Genomic DNA, 18,508 nt, shown 5'->3' on the forward strand with positions numbered 1-18,508 from the left:
CTTGGGGGGTTCTCCATGAAGTTAGGCTCAGTAGCCTCAACCACGGGAAGTGCAGCCGCCAAAGGAACTGCTTGAACCGGCGGTGTTGCAGCTGGGGGAGACGGCGGTGTTGGAATGGGAGCCGGTGGTGGGGACGGCGTTGATGTTGGAAGAGGAGGTGGAGCAGGTGGTGAAGAAGGCGCCACCCTTCTTCTTTTGGTGATGAGGCCATCCTCAGTTGCCTCATCGTCTTCTTCTTCATCCTCATGGACCACCTGAGGAGTTTTCCTCTTTGGCTTCCTGAGGATGAGCTTCTTGCGCTGTTGGGCGGGCAAGGCTTCTGAAGGAGCTGGGCCTTTGGGGGGCGATCTGCCCTGAGCAACGGCGATCTCCACCACTGAGTTGGGCACAGTTTGGGAGCCCGACGCCAACCCATGGGCTCGGGCGAGCGCCCTCAATTCGGCTAGTTTGCCTTTACCCAGCATGAGATCTGCATAATGAGAAGGTATACAGGTCAGCTCAAAGACAAAGATAAACACATGGGTAAGTATGCAAATTAGACAAACAAGTGGTGCAGAAAATAAAGACCAAGTCTAGTGCGCAACAGACAAGACGCCCAGGGATGGATAACAAAGTGCAACACGAGGCAAAGACTTAAGCGTTGAGATAAGCACTAACCTATGCGAGCCTCGAGTTGGTCTTCGAAGAACTCAAAGGAGATGAGCGCAGTGGTAAGGAAGGTGATGTTAGCGTCTGCCACGCTTTTCCAGAAGAGGCACAAGTCCTTATCCAAATCACCCATGTTGTCGGGGCTTCTTGGCTTTCTAAAGCTTCCCTTGGAGTCTTTATTTCCCTTGTTTACCCAATACAAGGGAAAGCCGTCGAGCAGCGAAGTCTCCCGATCATTCTGGCGCACTTGGACGAATTTACCTTTCCAATCCTTGTAAGATTGCTGGAAGATAGAGAGGATCGACCTCCCAGCAATTCCGTTCAGGCTCACCCAAAGGCGATCTCCGGGGTTCTTGGTCTTGAACAGGAAAAGGAACACGTCTACTGAGGCCGGTAGGCCCAGATGTGCGCACACAATTTGAAACGCCCGCACGAATGCCCAGTTGTTGGGATGGAGCTGGGCGGCGGCGATGTCGAGCTCGGTTAGTAGTTCCCGCTCGAAACGAGTGAAGGGGAACCTGAGTTTCACCTTCTTGAATAGGGTGGTGTACACTAAGCAGAACAACTCGCCGTTGTTCCCTTTGTCATCTGCGCAGACCGGCACATCGGGGGGACAAGGCAGCACCGTCAGTTTGTCGTCGTGCTCCTTGTGGAACGAAAGGTTGGGCTCGTCCCCTTTCTTCTATCGAAGCACTGCCCCAGCAGAATTTACTGAGGAAGTTTCCCTCAGCAAAGTTGAGGTGGCCCAGGGGTATAGCTTCTTGTAGTCTGGAGAGGCGTTGGAGGCTCCTCCAGCGACTGGTGGAGCAGCCTGAGCGGGGTTGGGGCGAGAGGTTGCAGGCCTCTCAGCCTGGGAAGAGAGAGCACCAGGTGCTCGCGGTGGGTTATGAGTCTGAGATGGAGGGTTTTGCGACGAGGGAGGGGGATTCGCGGTTATCTTTGTACGAACCATCGCGGGAACTACAAAGGAAAAAGTAAAAGAGAGGTGAGCGAAGGTTGCAGAGGTTGATCTAATTGTGAATGAAGGACGAAAAGCGAACGAACGAAAGTTCGTTGTGATGGAAGAAGTGGAAGGTGAAGCCCTAAGTTATGCGAAAAAGGGGAAGAAGAAGGAACAACCCACAGCGTATGCACCAGACAGTTAATGGATGATGCGAATCGGTTAAAATGCAGCAAACATCAACAGAAGAAGTAAAGGGGATACCTTTCAATGATCAGTCGAACGTTGAAAGGAGTTGGGGATTGAGAGGAGTTGAAGAGCGTCGAAGGTTGCAGAGGGAGTTCAGAACGTTTGAGAAGACAAAGAGGTGATGGAACAGTAGAAACGAAATGGGTTTAAGGGTTTTTCAAATGATTTTTGAAAGCGTAAACGACAACTAAAGTACAGCTGGATGCGAGCCACGTGTCCAGATGTGTAACTGCCAGGAGAGAGAAAGTGCCCAGGTATATAAGAGTTTCCAACGAACTTTGAGGTACACACGCGTTTAGATTACTTCTTTACAACTGCGAGAACGAGAGTACGCTGAGAGAGAACTTTGCACAGTTCCTTAGAGTTCTTGAGTTTTTCTCTTAGTAATTGGTGATTCAGTCGCTGACTTGGGCATCAGAGCGTGATCGGCCGCAGCGGCGCCGTTCTGTATTTTGCAGGTTCTTGAGGTGGATCACGGTGAAGGACGGAGGCTAACACGGCGCAGAAGTCGATCCAGGTTTGACGAGGCAAGGCTCCAGCGTTTTGGTCAACAGGCAGGATCAAAATTCATTATTGATGAATTAAATTATGACAAAATACAAATTATGACAAAATACAAATGATGACGAAATACAAATGTCTGAAATGCATGCTTCTCTTTTTCAATCTCTAACTGTGGAGCAACTGGATCTGTATGAGAATATAACGACAACAGTACTGTCACAAGTTGGTGGTTTTTTTTCTTATATGGTTAGAGTGGCCTGGGAAACACTTTTATGTGGAAAACTTTGTCTACTGCCATTAGATCAAAAGGGTTGATTGTGTTGAATGTAACTTCTAGCGGTATAGCTTCTTTGTTACTGCCTAGAGGAAAAACAACTCATTCTACCTTTTGCATTCCTTTGTTAATAAATGAACACTCAACCTGCAACATACCTCAAGGAAGTTTTCGTGCCAGATTTTTTATTGAAACTAAATTAATTATATGGGATGAAGCTCCAATGATTAATAGGTTCTAGTTTGAAGCTCTGGATAGAACTCTAAGAGATGTCATGAGGGCTAAGTGAAGAAAACGCTCTTAAACCTTTTGGTGGTAAAGTCATTGTATATGGAGGTGATTTTAGGTAGATATTGCCTGTTTTAAAAAGTGGATCAAGATATGACATTGTGAAGGCAAGAGTAAACTACTCTGAATTATGGAAACACTGCAAAGTCTTCAAACTTACAGAAAATATGAGATTAAACAGTGAAAAATCAAAGCAAACTACAACAGAAATAAAAGAGTTTGCAGATTGAATACTTCATATTGGTGATGGAGATATGAAGTTAAATGAGTTGGGACAAGCAATTATTGAAATACCACAAGACATTTTAATTCTAAATGTTGATCAACCTTTATTGCACTTGGTTGAATTTGTTTATCCAGGCTACATGCAAAATCTTAACTTTGATGGATTTTTTAATGATGGTGCAATATTGTGTCCTACTGTAGAATGCGTGGACCAAGTGAATGAGTTCATTTTATCCTTAATCCCCGAAAAATAAGTTTGCTATTTAAGTTCAGACACCCCTTGCCAATCTGATGAACAAGAAAATGCTCAAGCTGGGTGGTTTACAACTGAATTTTTGAATGAATCAAATGCTCCGGAATTCCTAATCATTGTATTAAATTAAAAATTGGAGTTCAAATAATGCTTCTAAGGAATATTGATCTAGCCAATGGACTTTGCAATGGAACAAGATTACAAGTAATTCACTTGGGGATGAATGTTATTGGTGTCAAAGTTATTTACTGGAAAAAATATTGGTGATAACATATTTTACTTGAATCAGGGTTGCCTTTTAAGTTTCAGAGAAGACAATTCCCAATATCTTTGTGCTTTGCTATGACAATAAATAAAAGTCAAGGTCAAACGCTTCCTAAAGTTGGTCTATATCTACCACGCCCAGTGTTTACACATGGACAGTTATATGTGTTAGAATATATGGCCTTAAACGAGAGGGGGGGTGAATTGTTTAAGAAAGATTTTCCTAAACTTTTAAGCTTAGAATGAAAATACTTCAAGAAAACCTTGATTAAGAATTCAGTTTTTCAAAACATAAAGCAAAAGCACAATACTGGAAAAACAATCGGTTGTTTTACCGAAACAATCGGTTGTTTATACCAGTTATTAATTAACAAAACTGAATTTAAAGAGATAGGGATAGAGAAATCGTACACAGTTGTTTATACTGGTTCACTCCAAACCTAGAGCCACATCCAGTCTTCTCAGAACCCTGAGGAAATCCACTAAGCAATCACACCTTGATCACTTACACAACAACCAATCAAGAAACACACTCTCCTTGGTCAACACACCAACACTAAGATTGCTGATCTTGATCCCCTCAAGAACACACAGCCAATCTCAGCAAAACACAGAAATGAATACTTGTTCAACAGAGTACAAGGATTACACTTGTTACAGAAGATAATCTGAAATCAATACAAGCAGAATCCTATTCCATACACTTTGATCAATCACAAACTTTTAGCAATCTCAGTTCTTTGAAAAACTCAAAACTCTTAAGAAAAACATGTCAAAGATTCTTAATTCTCAAATCTGTTTTTCTGAATATATTCAAAGATGTAGTTTGTTATCAAATCTTAACAAACTCTTAGATTGCATTAAAAGATTGGTCAAAGCATTTAATGACTGGAAGCAGTTAAATCATTTAAAGCTCAGTCAAACAGAAAACAGTTTTTCTGTTATGGTCCCAAAACAAACAATCGGTTGTTTCCTTGAATCAATCGGTTGTTTTGGTATTTAACAGTTCAACCATTTTAAAAACAGTTTTCAATATTTTTCTCAAAACCCCTAAGTACAAACAATCGGTTGTTTCAACAAAACAATCGGTTGTTTCAACAAAACAATCGGTTGTTTTAACTTAGTTTGAAAACATTTTACTTTCACAAAGATTGAGAATGCTAATGCTTTAGATTTAATCAAAGGGTGGATTACAACATATAAACTACCCAGAACTAAGCTAAACCAGCATAGCAACATCAAGCACAACCAAGGCTTCAACATCCTTCAAAGGGTTTGGATTCTTCAAAACTTGAACACCACTTGGTTCAACAATATGTTGCTATTTCCAGAGTAAAATCCAAGAAAGGGTTGAAAATATTGATTTTGGATGACAATGGAAATACCGGTAATTCAACTACTAATGTGGTTTTCAGAGAAATATTTGAAAATGTTTGAACATATTGTTACAGCCATATATATCAGGTATCAAAATTCTTTAATCCAAAACTATTTATATTTCTCATAACTTTGTTCTAATATATTAACTGGAAACCAAGAATTTTCATACGTCTTCTTTTTTGTAATAATATGTTTCTTCTTATTTTTCATAGTAAACCGATCAACATGACTATAATGGATTACCAAGAAAGGTATTCATCTATAACTTCTTAATAAATTTCATAATTTAAATTGTCTATAATTTTAGTTTGAGAATCTTTTTGTTTTGGATGGTTTTAATACAGGTATTTCATTGTAGTTAGTAACAAAGAAGGGGATATTCAGTACAAAAAATAGGAAGCTATTATACTTTATACAGATTCTATATTATAATATTTGTCACATATGTTGTTACTTTATACATCTATGTTACTTTATACAGCTATTATAATGCTTCCTAAATAAATTGATCAGACTTCCAATATGTTTGTTTTTTGTTATGTTTATTTCATTGCATAGGAAGATTTTGTAAGTATTAACTTCAACTATATATTTCTTTAAACTACTGAGACAACAGCTATGACAGGTACTCAATCATTCCTCATAATTTTAAATAGTTTCATGATTTTATTAATTATCCATGGTTATATTGAGATTTCTCTTTTATTTTTTACTTTTTGCAATAATGCACTTAACATGTTGTGCGAATTGAGATGTGTTGACATTAAATACAATATTGATCAACACCCACATTTTAGCACCTAAAGAAAAGTATCTATGTAGTCCATTTTGTATTTTCTTTAGTATGTTCTGTTCTTTTACTGGGTATTTCTTTTATTATCAAACTTTAAATTTAACAATACATCTGACTTCTTTTGTTTTGGAAATTATTTTACATTTTCCATGAAATTGATGATAAATTGTTGTATGGATTGAGCGTTAAATAGAGTTGGTCAAAAGTAGTAAAGTTGTTGCATTATTCTGTAAATAATTCAAGACATGTTGCATTATGTGACAATTACTATGTCAAAAGTATTTATTTAATAATATGAAAACAGCATATAGAGTTTTCCAAAATTATGCATACATGTACGAGTTTATAATTTAAGTTTTGGCTTGCTGTTTTTGGAATAATGTGTTTACCATTTTCTATGTAATTAACATGTATAAGGCAGCTACATGAATATATCATTTATAAAATTACTTTCTTCATTAGTTCGTCATGGACATTGTATCTAAAAGATTCTCAATGCTTTATCTTTTGAGGATATCAAATGAATTAAACATACATATATGAAAATAACATATCGGAGCTCATTTGGTTACCAAAAATGTCTAACAATAAGGTATATTTAGTTCATGTTTTTTATTATTTTTGTATTTTATAGATCTCATATAAGTATTTCATTATTTTGATAACATTGCATGTCTTTCAAAAAAATTGATATTGAGAGTTTTCAAAGTAAAACATGTTGATCAAAAGTGATCAAGGGCTTTGAAGAATCCAAATCCAAGTGTTTGATGCAAGGCTGAAGTTGTTGCGGTGTTTAGGATAGGATTTGGGTAGTTTAAAAGTGTAATCCACTCTTTATTGAATCTAAAGCTAATGTGTTTTTTAAAAACCTTTATGAAATTAAGTTTTTTTTCAAACTAAGTGAAAAACAACTTGTTATTTTGTCGAAACAACCGATTGTTTTACTCTTAGGTGTTTTTCAAAAGGTTGAAAACTGTTTTGGTTGGTTGACTTGCTGTCAAACAAAAACAATCGATTGTTCCATGGTTTCTTTGAAAATCCTAACAGAATTTTGTTTTGGTGGTTGAATGTGCTTTAAATGATTTCAACTGAATACGCTCCTCTATTAAATGCTTTGACCAATCTTTCAAAAGTATACATGGTTTGTTTATGTTTTAAAACAAAAAAAGAGAAACGAATTTTTGTTTTTCAGTTGTGATAAACATAGCTTTCAAGTTTTGAACATTCACATCAAGCTTTGGGTTTTCTCAAGAAATAGTGGAATAGTATTGCATCTGTATTGATTTCAGATTGTTCTGTAAATAAGTGTAATTCGTTCTGAATCTTCTGTATTTTCTGGTGTTTTTGCCAAGGAGTGGTGTGTGCTCTTGAGGTGCTCAAGATCAACATTCTTAGTGTGTGTTGTCCCAAAATGAGTGTGTTTCTTGAAGGGTTCAAGGTAACTACTTTGGTGGTTTGTGTGTAATCTGTTTTGATTGCTTAGTGGATTGCCTAGTGGCTTCTGGGGACTGGATGTAGCTCTTGGTTTAAGAGTGAACCAGTATAAACTGTTTGTGTATCTCTTGTTGAACAAGATGCTTTGATGTCTCTAAATCCAAGAGAAAAGCTAGAAGACCTTGTTGCTGGGTGTGTGTGTGTTGTTTGGTGTGTGTGTGTTGTTTAGTTGTTTGAAACTTGTTAATTCACTTCTTAAGATGATCCAAGTTCATTTGAATCTTTAACCTTTTGAAAATATGTGTTTTTAAAAAAGCTGTCAAACTTTCAACAGGTTGTTTTTCGAAATAAAAGGTTGTTTTACATTAGTAGTTTTTGAAAAAGGTTGAAAGTTGTTTGACTTGGTTGACTTGGTTGTCAAACCAAATCAATCGATTGTTTCGACAAAAAAATCGATTGTTTTCCTGAAAACCTTAACAAAATTCTGTTAAGCGGTTTTAATATTTTTAAATGATCCTAACTAACTTGGTTCCTTTATTAAATGTTTTTGACCACTTGGTGGGTCTATATAAAGGTGGTTTTACGCTCCTAATCTTGGAGTGAGAGAAAGAGTTTATCAAAACAGTTTTTCCAAGATTTGAAAGAGCTTTGGATCATTCTTAAGTGTGTGGAATAGGATTGGGTTGTAATTCTGATCTTTAAGTTTTGTAATACCCAGGTGTATTCTATTCCCTTCTTCCTTGATTATTGTATTTCTATAGTTGTGTTGCCAAAGAGTGTTGTGTGTTCTTAAGGTGTTCAAGATCAACATTCTTGGTGTGGTTTGCGAAAGGTAGTGTGTTTCTTGAGGGGTTCAAGGTCACTACTTTGGTGTGTGATGTGTGTAATATGGTTTTGATTGCATAGTGGATTACCCAGTGGTTTCTGGGGACTGGATGTAGCTCTTAGTGTAAGAGTGAACCAGTATAAATCTGTTTGTATGATTCTCTCTTTCCTTGATCTCACATATATCTGTTTCAAGTTGTTTTTATTAACTGCTGATAAAAAAAAACCAATTGTTTCGACAAAACAACCGATTGTTTTTCTGATATCATCTTAAAATAGTTTTGGGTTTTTGTTTCCTTGATTATTTTCTCTGTAATTTAGCATTGATTTTCATTATACCTTCAAAATTTGCTAAAATCCCTATTAAACAATTCACCCCTTCCCCGCTCTCGTTTAAGGCCATATATTCTAACAATTGGCATCAAGAGCTTGGTTCTTTAAAGATATTCAAGTTTTGATCCTAAATCTTTTTTAATGGCTGAAAAGTTTTCTTTTGGGGAAGGTGCCTGTTTAAGCAAACCACCTTTGTTCTGTGGTATGAAATATGAATTGTGGTGCATAAGAATGAAATTCTTTGTTGAATCTATAGATAGAAAAATCTGGAATGTTATTACAAATAACTATCTCATGCCTATATTTGAAAATGTTTCTTCTGAAAAAGAACATCTTGATTGTGTAGTTATGAACATCATTGTATCTGCACTTGATTCTAATGAATTGCTCAAGGTTTCATAATGTAGTTCTGCCAAAGAAATGTGGAATACCCTTGAAGAGTATCACAAGAATCCAAGGAGTGCCTTGATGGACAAAGAAGAATCTTCTGCTGAATCTTTCTCTTCAAAATCCAAAAAGAAGGTTTGTCTTATGACAAAACAAGAATTTGGATCAAGTCAAGCTGCTGGGAACAAAAACTGTCAATACTCAAGTGATGAGAGTGAAGAGGAAACATTTAGGTTGTTGTTTAAGAAATTCAGCAAGTTCCTAAAGAAGAGAAATAGCATAAGTGACTCATTCAACAGGTATGATAACAAGAAACCTACTCAGTTTAACACTAACAAATATACATGCTTTGGATGTGGTGAACAAGGTCATATTAAAACTGAATGTCCCAACAAAAAGAGGAAAAACTTCAAGACGCATGAGAAGAAAGGAAAATCAAGAAGAGCTTATAATGATGACTCATCAAGCTCCTCTTCAAGTGATGAAGAAGAAGCAAATTTATGTCTAATGACAAGACAAGAAAGTGACACAAGCAGTGTAAGTTCAAGCACTTCTATTAATTTTGAGAATTATAGTCAACTTCTTGAGGCCTTCAATGAGACTCATGAAGAAGCTAATAGGTTGTCCCTTTTGAACAAACGGTTGAAAGGTTTAAACAACTCGTTGGAAAATAGAGTCAAGATCTTGGAAGAAGAGTTGAACAATTCAAAAACTGATTTTGAAAATTTGGAAATGATTTACCAAAACTCTTCTTGTAAGTGTGTTGATTCAAGTTCTTGTAAAAATTGTGAATCTCTTCAAAAGAAGGTTCACTATCTTTTAAAAACCATGGACAAGTTTTCCAAAGGCCAATCTAATCTTGAAACCGTTCTTGCTTCTCAAAAATGTGTTTTTGGCAAGGCTGGGTTGGGGTTTAATCCAAACAACAAGAACAAATCTATTTCAAAACCCTTTTCAAGTTTCTTTGAAAAACAACTTGTTGTTTTATCGAAACAACCGGTTGAAATTTGGCATTACTGCATGAAAATGGGCCACACTATTAGATTATGTAGAGTAAAAAGGTATTTTGTTCCTAAAGGTATTTTGAAATGGGTTCCTAAGGTTTCTAAGGTTCTTACTAACATCATTGGACCCAAATTCATAAGGGGACCAAATCTTGCTTCTTAATATTTTGTTGTAGGTATCCTTGGCAGCCAAGAATTACTTTTGGACTTGAAGAGTGACTGCTAAAGGGAAAACCATCAAAACCAAAGTCTGTCTCTGTGCCTGTACTTTCAATTGTATATGTCTTGCAAGGTTCTTTGAATGTCAAGAGACATCCTTGGCACATGCATAGTGTTGATCAAAAGAGAAACTTCAAAGAGAGTATGTGTGTTTTCATTTCTCAATTTATGTAAATGTGCCTTGTGACCATATGAACATCTCAAAGTCTTCTTTTTTAGTGAATCTATTGGGGTTCTCTGTGCAAAGGTACGAACAAATTGCATACTGCATTTTCATCAATTTAAAAGATAATTTTTGGTTATGAAAAATGTTCTTTTTGCTGTCACAATAAAACAACCGATTGTTTCTGCGAAACAACCGATTGTTTTTCCTCTGGCACCTTTGTATAATGCTGTCAAGTTTGCTTATGCATGATTAAACCTATTTCTTTTTTTCAAATCTTGCTTTTGGATAAATATACATTGAGTGTGCCTCAGAGTATAATAATAAAAGATTATATCCTCTTGTTTTCTTGAAAGCTCTATGACATGTTCTATAAATGTTAAAATTGTTTGTACTACTAAACTGCTGTGTTATCATTCTGATTTCTGCTTTATACAACTTCTCATTTTCTATTTGTGAGAGCAAATAGGGGGAGTTGTTTGTGCTTGATTTGGTTGTATAAGATAGCTTTAAAATTGATGCATTATGTTGTTGCTTCTCTACACTTGAAAGCACTTGATTACTTCAATTTTTCTGGTTTTTCTGCTAATGTTGTATATGCAGAAAACTGGTTTGTGTGTGTCTTGTTATCTTGCTGCTATACTTGCTTTGTATATGCATCAAATCTGTGTTACAGGAACTTTCAAGTACAAGTGTTATGATGAAGAATGATTAAAGTAATGCTTATGGTTCAAGAGCATATACACCTTACTCATATTTTTGACAAGTCAAAATTCATGACCTATGTAAACAAACTTCAAGAATAAAGAGTCTGATCTGGTGTTGTTGATGGCTTATAACTATGGAGGAGTCTGTCCATGTGGTGTTTGATGAAATCATTCATAGTGATCAAAGTTCTACAAAGGTTTATGTAAAAGAAGATGAGCATAACATCACCTTGGAGAAGCTGGAATTCTGTCCAGAAAAACAACCGATTGATTATGTGAAACAAGCTGGATGAATCTGGAGTAATTACAAGGAACAAGGCAAGGCTTGTGGCTAAAGGTTATAATCAAGAAGAGTTTATCAAAATAGTTTTTCCAAGATTTGAAAGAGCTTTGGATCATTCTTAAGTGTGTGGAATAGGTTGGGTTGTAATTCTAATCTTTAAGCTTTGTAATACCCAGGTGTATTCTATTCTTTTCTTCCTTGATTACTGCATTTTTGTAGTTGTGTTGCCAAGGAGTGTTGTGTCTTCTTGAGGTGTTCAAGATCAACATTCTTGGTGTGGTTTGCCAAAGGTAGTGTGTTTCTTGAGGGGTTTAAGGTCACTACTTTGGTGTGTGATGTGTATAATCTGGTTTTGATTGCATAGTGGATTACCCAGTGGTTTCTGGGGACTGGATGTAGCTCTTGGTGTAAGAGTGAACTAGTATAAATTTGTTTGTGTGATTCTCTATTTCCTTGATCTCACATATATCTGTTTTAAGTTGTTTTTATTAACTGCTGGTAAAAACAACCGATTGTTTCGACAAAACAACCAATTGTTTTTCTGATATCATCTTAAAACAGTTTTGGGTTTTTGTTTCCTTAATTCTTTTATCTGTAATTCAGCATTGATTTTCATTATACCTTCAAAGTTTGCGACCCTCTTAAACAATTCACCCCCCCCCCCCTCCCCCCCCTCTCGTTTAAGGCCATATATTCTAACATCTCTCTCTTCCCTTAAACTACTTTAAATTCAGTTGTTAGTGCTTTACTGGTATAAACAACCGATTTTTTTGCATAAACAACCGATTATTTTGCAGAAACAACCGATTGTTTTTCTGGTACTTTGTTGTTTTGTGTTTAATTTCTTGGCTAACTGAAATTCTGATCTGGATTCACTCAAAGGATTTTGTTCAAGCTGAAAAAGTTTTCAAAAATCCCTCTTAAACAATTCAACCCCCCTCTCGTTTAAGGTCATATATTCTAACAAAACGTATACCTAACCCTAAAGACGTTTTCAAACTCTTGCATTTTAAACTCATTTATTACCCAATACTCTTTTTTATAATGTTCTATACTTCTCATTCGTAATAAAAAATAACAATTTATCTAGTATAACTGTCATTTTCAAAATATTCCATTCATCATTTCAATACCAAGAAATTAAAAAAAAAAATCATTCTTTTATGGTCATTAAAACTATTAATTATTACTTATTTGTTATTATTTATAAATCATACACCTTTCCACAATCAAACCATTAGTTTTTAATTTCTTCTATATTGTGTTTTTAATATAATAATAGTACATATTTTACATTTACATGATTCTTAATTCATTTAATTTTAACTTATAAATTATTGTAAAACTAATATTTTAATTTAATATATTACATTTTAGAAAAATATATTTATTTTAATAAATATTATTTATTTATTATTTTAAATTATAATTATATAATTTAAATATGAAATATTTAAAATATTCACAATATATTTTTTATGTAGACATTGTGCTCTGTTGCATTGGATTTATTGGATTTATGTGTTGCCTCATAAAAGTTTCATATTTCATAGTAAAATGCATACCTAACCCCTAAAACCTTTTCCAAACTACTGCATTCTAAACTAATTGTTTACCCAATGTTTTTTTCTATGGTTTAACGGTCATTTATTTAGGAACTTATTTAGTATAACGGTCATCTACAAAAAAAAATCATTCATAATATAAATACAAAGAAAATATGATCATTATTTCTATGGTGCATTTTTTAGACATACACGTTGTGCTCTGCTATATTGGATTTATGTGTTGCCTCATAAAACTTTATCATTTAATAGTAAAACGTATACCGTACCACTAAAGACTTTTTCAAATTCTTGCATTTTAAACTCTTTGTACAATGTTCTTTTCTATGGTTGTCTATACTTCTCATTCATAATCGAAAATAACAATTTATTTATTATAACTATAATTTCGAAAAATTTACATTTATCATTTCAATACAAATAAATTAAGCATTTTATCCTTCTTTTATAATTATAAAAACTATTAATTATTACTTATTATATATACATCGTACACCTTTCCACAATCAAACCATTAGTCTTCAATTTATTCTATATTGTGTTTCTAATATAATAATTGTATGTATTTTACATTTATATGATTATTAATTCATTTAATTTTAACTCATAAATTATTTTAAAACTAATATTATAATTTAATATATTACATTATAGAAAAATATATTTATTTTAATAAATATTATTTATTTATTATTTTAAATTATAATTATATCATTTAAATATGAAATATTTAAAATATTCACAATGATGCCTTTTTTCGGCAGACACTGTTGTTCTCTACTGGATGAGATTTATGTGTTGGCTCATAAAAGTTTTTCATTTCAAAGTAAAACGTATACCTAACCCCTAAAAAGTTTTCCAAACTAGTGCATTGTTTAACCAATGTTATTTTCTATGGTTTAACTGTCATTTATTTAGCAATTTATTTAGTATAACTGTCATTTCCAAAAAAAATTCATTCATAATTTCAATAAAAAGAAATTATGAACATCATTTCTATGGTGCATTTTTTAGATATACGTTGTGTTCTGCAGGATTAGATTTATGTGTTGCCTCATAAAAAGTTTATCATTTCCCAGTAAAACGTATACCGTACTCCTAAAGACTTTTTCAAATTCTTGCATTTTAAACTCTTTGCCCAAATTTCTTTTTTGTGGTTGTCTATACTTTTCATTCATAATCAAAAATAACAATTTATTTAGAATAACTATCATTTCCAAAAATTTACATTTATCATTTCAATACAAAGAAATTAAGCATTTTTTCCTTCTTTTATAGTTATAAAAGCTATTACTTATTACTTATTACTTATTATTTATAAATCTTCCACCTTTCCACTATCAAACCATTAGTCTTTAATTTCTTCTATATTGTGTTTTTAATATAATAATTGTATATATTTTACATTTATATGATTCTTAATTCATTTAATTTTAACTTATAAATTATTGTAAAACTAATATTATAATTTAATATATTATATTTTAGAAAAATATATTTATTTTAATAAATATTATTTATTTATTATTTTAAATTATTATTATATCATTTAAATATGAAATATTTAAAATATTCATAATGGTGCATTTTTTAGGCAGACACTGTGCTCTGTTGGATTGGATTTATATGTTGCCTCCTAAAAGTTTCTCTTTTCATAGTAAAACGTATACCTAACCCCTAAAAACTTTTTCAAACTACTGCATTTTAAACTAATTTTTTACCATATATTCTTTTGTATGGTTTAACTGTCATTTATTTAGAAATTATGAACATCATTTCTATGGGTCATTTTCTATACATACGTTGTGCTCTGCTAGATTATATTTATGTGTTGTCTCATAAAAGTTTATCATTTCACAGTAAAACGTATACAGTACCTCTAAAGAATTTTTCAAACTCTTGCATTTTAAACTCTATGCCCAATGTTCCTTTCTGTGATTGTCTATACTTCTCATTCATAATCGAAAATAACAATTTATTTAGTATAACTATCATTTCCAAAAATTTACATTTATCATTTCAAAACAAAGAAATTAAGCATTTTTTCCTTCTTTTATAATTATAAAAACTATTAATTATTACTTATTATTTATAAATAGTACACATTTCCACAATCAAACCATTAGTCTTCAATTTCTTCTATATTGTGGTTTTAATATGATAATTGTATATATTTTACATTTATATGATTTTTAATTTATTTAATTTTAACTTATAAATTATTGTAAAACTAATATTATAATTTAATATATTACATTATAAAAATATATATTTATTTTAATAAATATTATTTATTTATTATTTTCAATTATAATTATATCATTTAAATATGAAATATTTAAAATATTCACAATGGTGCCTTTTTTCGGCAGACACTGTTCTAAGCTGGATGGGATTTATATTTTGATTCATAAAAGTTTCTCATTTCAAAGTAAAATGTATACCTAAACTCTAAAAACTTTTTCAAACTACTGCATTATTTACCCAATGTTCTTTTCTATGGTTTAACTGTCATCTATTTAGCAATTTATTTAGTATAACTGTCTTTTCCAAATAAAATTCATTCATAATTTCAATACAAAGAAATTATGAACATCATTTCAATGGTTCATTTCTTAGACATACGTTGTGCTCTGCTACATTGGATTTATGTGTTGCCTCATAAAAGTTTATCATTTCCCAGTAAAACGTATATCATACCTCTAAAGACTTTTTCAAACTCTTGCATTTTAAACTAATTGTTTAGCCAATGTTCTTTTTTATGGTTTAACTATCATTTATTTAGCAATTTATTTAGTATAACTGTCATTTTAAAAAAAAAATCATTCATAATTTCAATAAAAAGAAATTATGAACATCATTTCTACGATACATTTTCAAGACAGATGTTGTGCTTTGCTGGATTAGATTTATGTGTTGCCTCATAAAAGTTTATCATTTCACATTAAAACGTATACCATACCTCTAAAGACTTTTTCAAACTCTTGCAATTTATACTCTTTACCCAATGTTCTTTTATGTGGTTGTCTATACTTCTCTTTCATAATCAAAAATAACAATTTATTTTGGATAACTATCATTTCCAAAAATTTACATTTATCATTTCAATACAAAGAACATAAGCATTTTATTCCTTCTTTTATAATTATAAAAACTATTAATTATTACTTATTAGTTATTATTTATAAATCTTCCACCTTTCCACTATCAAACCATTAGTCTTTAATTTCTTCTATATTGTGTTTTTAATATAATAATTGTATATATTTTACATTTATATAATTCTTAATTCATTTAATTTTAACTTATAAATTATTGTAAAACTAATATTATAATTTAATATATTACATTATAGAAAAATATATTTATTTTAATAAATATTATTTATTTATTATTTTAAATTATAATTATATCATTTAAATATGAAATATTTAAAATATTCACAATGATGCCTTTTTTCGGCAAACACTGTTGTTCTCTACTAGATGAGATTTATGTGTTGGCTCATAAAAGTTTCTCATTTCAAAGTAAAACGTATACCTAACCCCTAACAACTTTTCCAAACTAGTGTTTTGTTTACCCAATGTTCTTTTCTATGGTTTAACTGTCATTTATTTAGCAATTTATTTAGTATAATTGTCATTTCCAAAAAAAATTCATTCATAATTTCAATAGAAAGAAATTATTAACATCATTTCTATGGTGCACTTTTTAGATATACGTTGTGTTTTGCTGCATTGATTGATGTGTTGTCTCATAAAAGTTTATTATTTTACAGTAAAACGTATACCGTACCTCAAAAGACTTTTTCAAACTCTTGATTTTTAAACTCTTTGCCCAATGTTCTTTTCTGTGGTTGCCTATACTTCTCCTTCATAATCGAAAATACCAATTTATTTAGTATAACTATCATTTCCAAAAATTTACATTTATCATTTCAATACAAAGAAATTAAGCATTTGTTCCTTCTTTTATAATTATAAAAAGTATTAATTATTACTTATTACTTATTATTTATAAATAGTAGACTTTTCCACAATTACACCATTAGGTTGTATTTCTAAAAAGTTTTTGAACTAGAATACCCTCCATTGTCGGTATATTTTGCTCTCGTAAACCACTTGAGTGCTTCATTAATGTTTAAACAAAGAAAATGAACAACACAAACCTAGCAGAAATCATAAGCAAGAAAACACTAGATACATTCAAGACCATCATAGATCATGCGAAGGTATGTTTTCATTTTTATTTTCAACCAAATGGTTTCCAAAAGAATTTCTCCATATCTTTTTTTCTTTCTTTCTGTTTTAGGGTTAACTATTCTTTGACTCCATTCTCATATAATTCTTATATTATCATAGAATGATTTTTTTGTGGACCGGGTCTTTGGAATAATATTTGGTACAAAATTGGATCCTATATTTTGTCGATCAAAGAGGAAATATATTTAAGGTACGTTATAATATAGACCTCCACAATCCCTTGATCGTTTACAGTTGTGATGAAGCGTAACCTGTACGTGTTAAAAGAAGGATCTCATCAAATTCTCTTCCGTTATGTGGGGGAGAACTGTTTTGAAATAACAATATCTAAGGATAAGTTGTTTGAAGATACTGTCGTATATTTCTTTCTAGAAATTGAAAATCGAAGCTCATTAACATATCATGCACTTGTGCATTTTACACTAACTTTGACTTTTTCCTAAAGCATAGAAGTCATCTGGTATTTTTTATAACAGACTTTTAAATTGGGAAGTGGATGGAAGAAATTCTACAAGAAACACTTACTTCGGGAGAACGATAAAATTATTTTTGAGGCAGATGATGAGCATACATGACAACACTTTCGGGTTATCATTATGAAAATGATTTGATTGAAAGTTTATTGTAATATATTTGGAATTCAAGATTGTTTTTAAACTCGACATAAATTACAATTATTTATTTTTTATTAATATCATAATAATACTTCATAAATAATTATATAATGTATTTCTATTCCATGTTGTATTGTATAGATGAGTTATAATACTTTTTTTTGGTACATTTTATCTATATTTAGATTATGTAATTAATAATTGATATAATTTTGATTTATAATTATGGTAGAACATATCTAGTACGATATTAAATGTAATATATTAACATTATTTTTTTCACTTCTTTAATATTATAATATTATAAATTAAGTTTATAATTTTAAAAATATGATAGTGTGGTTAACTATTATTCGTTTCATTTTATCGTGTCGTAAATATTTAAAAATATTAATTAATCTTCAATTTTTTTTATATTGTGATTTTATTATAATAATAGTATGTATTTTACATTTATAAGATTCTTAATTTATTTAACTTATAAATTATTATATAATTAATATTATAATTTAATATATTACATTTTAGAAAAATTATATTTAAATATATGTAATTTATTAATTATTTTAAATTATAATATTATCATTTAAATAAATATAAAATATTATAAAATATTTAAAATATTCCCATGCGTTACACGGTCAAGATATTCCTGAAGGTTTCTATGTGTGCATCATGCCAATGTTTACTTTCCATTTCAGGTCTCAATTTCAAATACCGAAAAGTCATAATGTTTACTGTTTTCTGACGTGGTAATGGTTTGCAGAATGAGGATAGAACCTCTGGAAGCTTCGAACCTTACCCCAAACCTTTTATAATCTAACCTATCTGTTAGATAGAGGTTGTCATGTTTTTGGGACTTAGCTATGACCCAACTCTCAACATAAGAGAGAT

Source organism: Phaseolus vulgaris, chromosome 11, assembly GCF_051622355.1.
Source record: "Phaseolus vulgaris cultivar YP4 chromosome 11, ASM5162235v1, whole genome shotgun sequence".
NCBI classification, from domain to species: domain Eukaryota; kingdom Viridiplantae; phylum Streptophyta; class Magnoliopsida; order Fabales; family Fabaceae; genus Phaseolus; species Phaseolus vulgaris.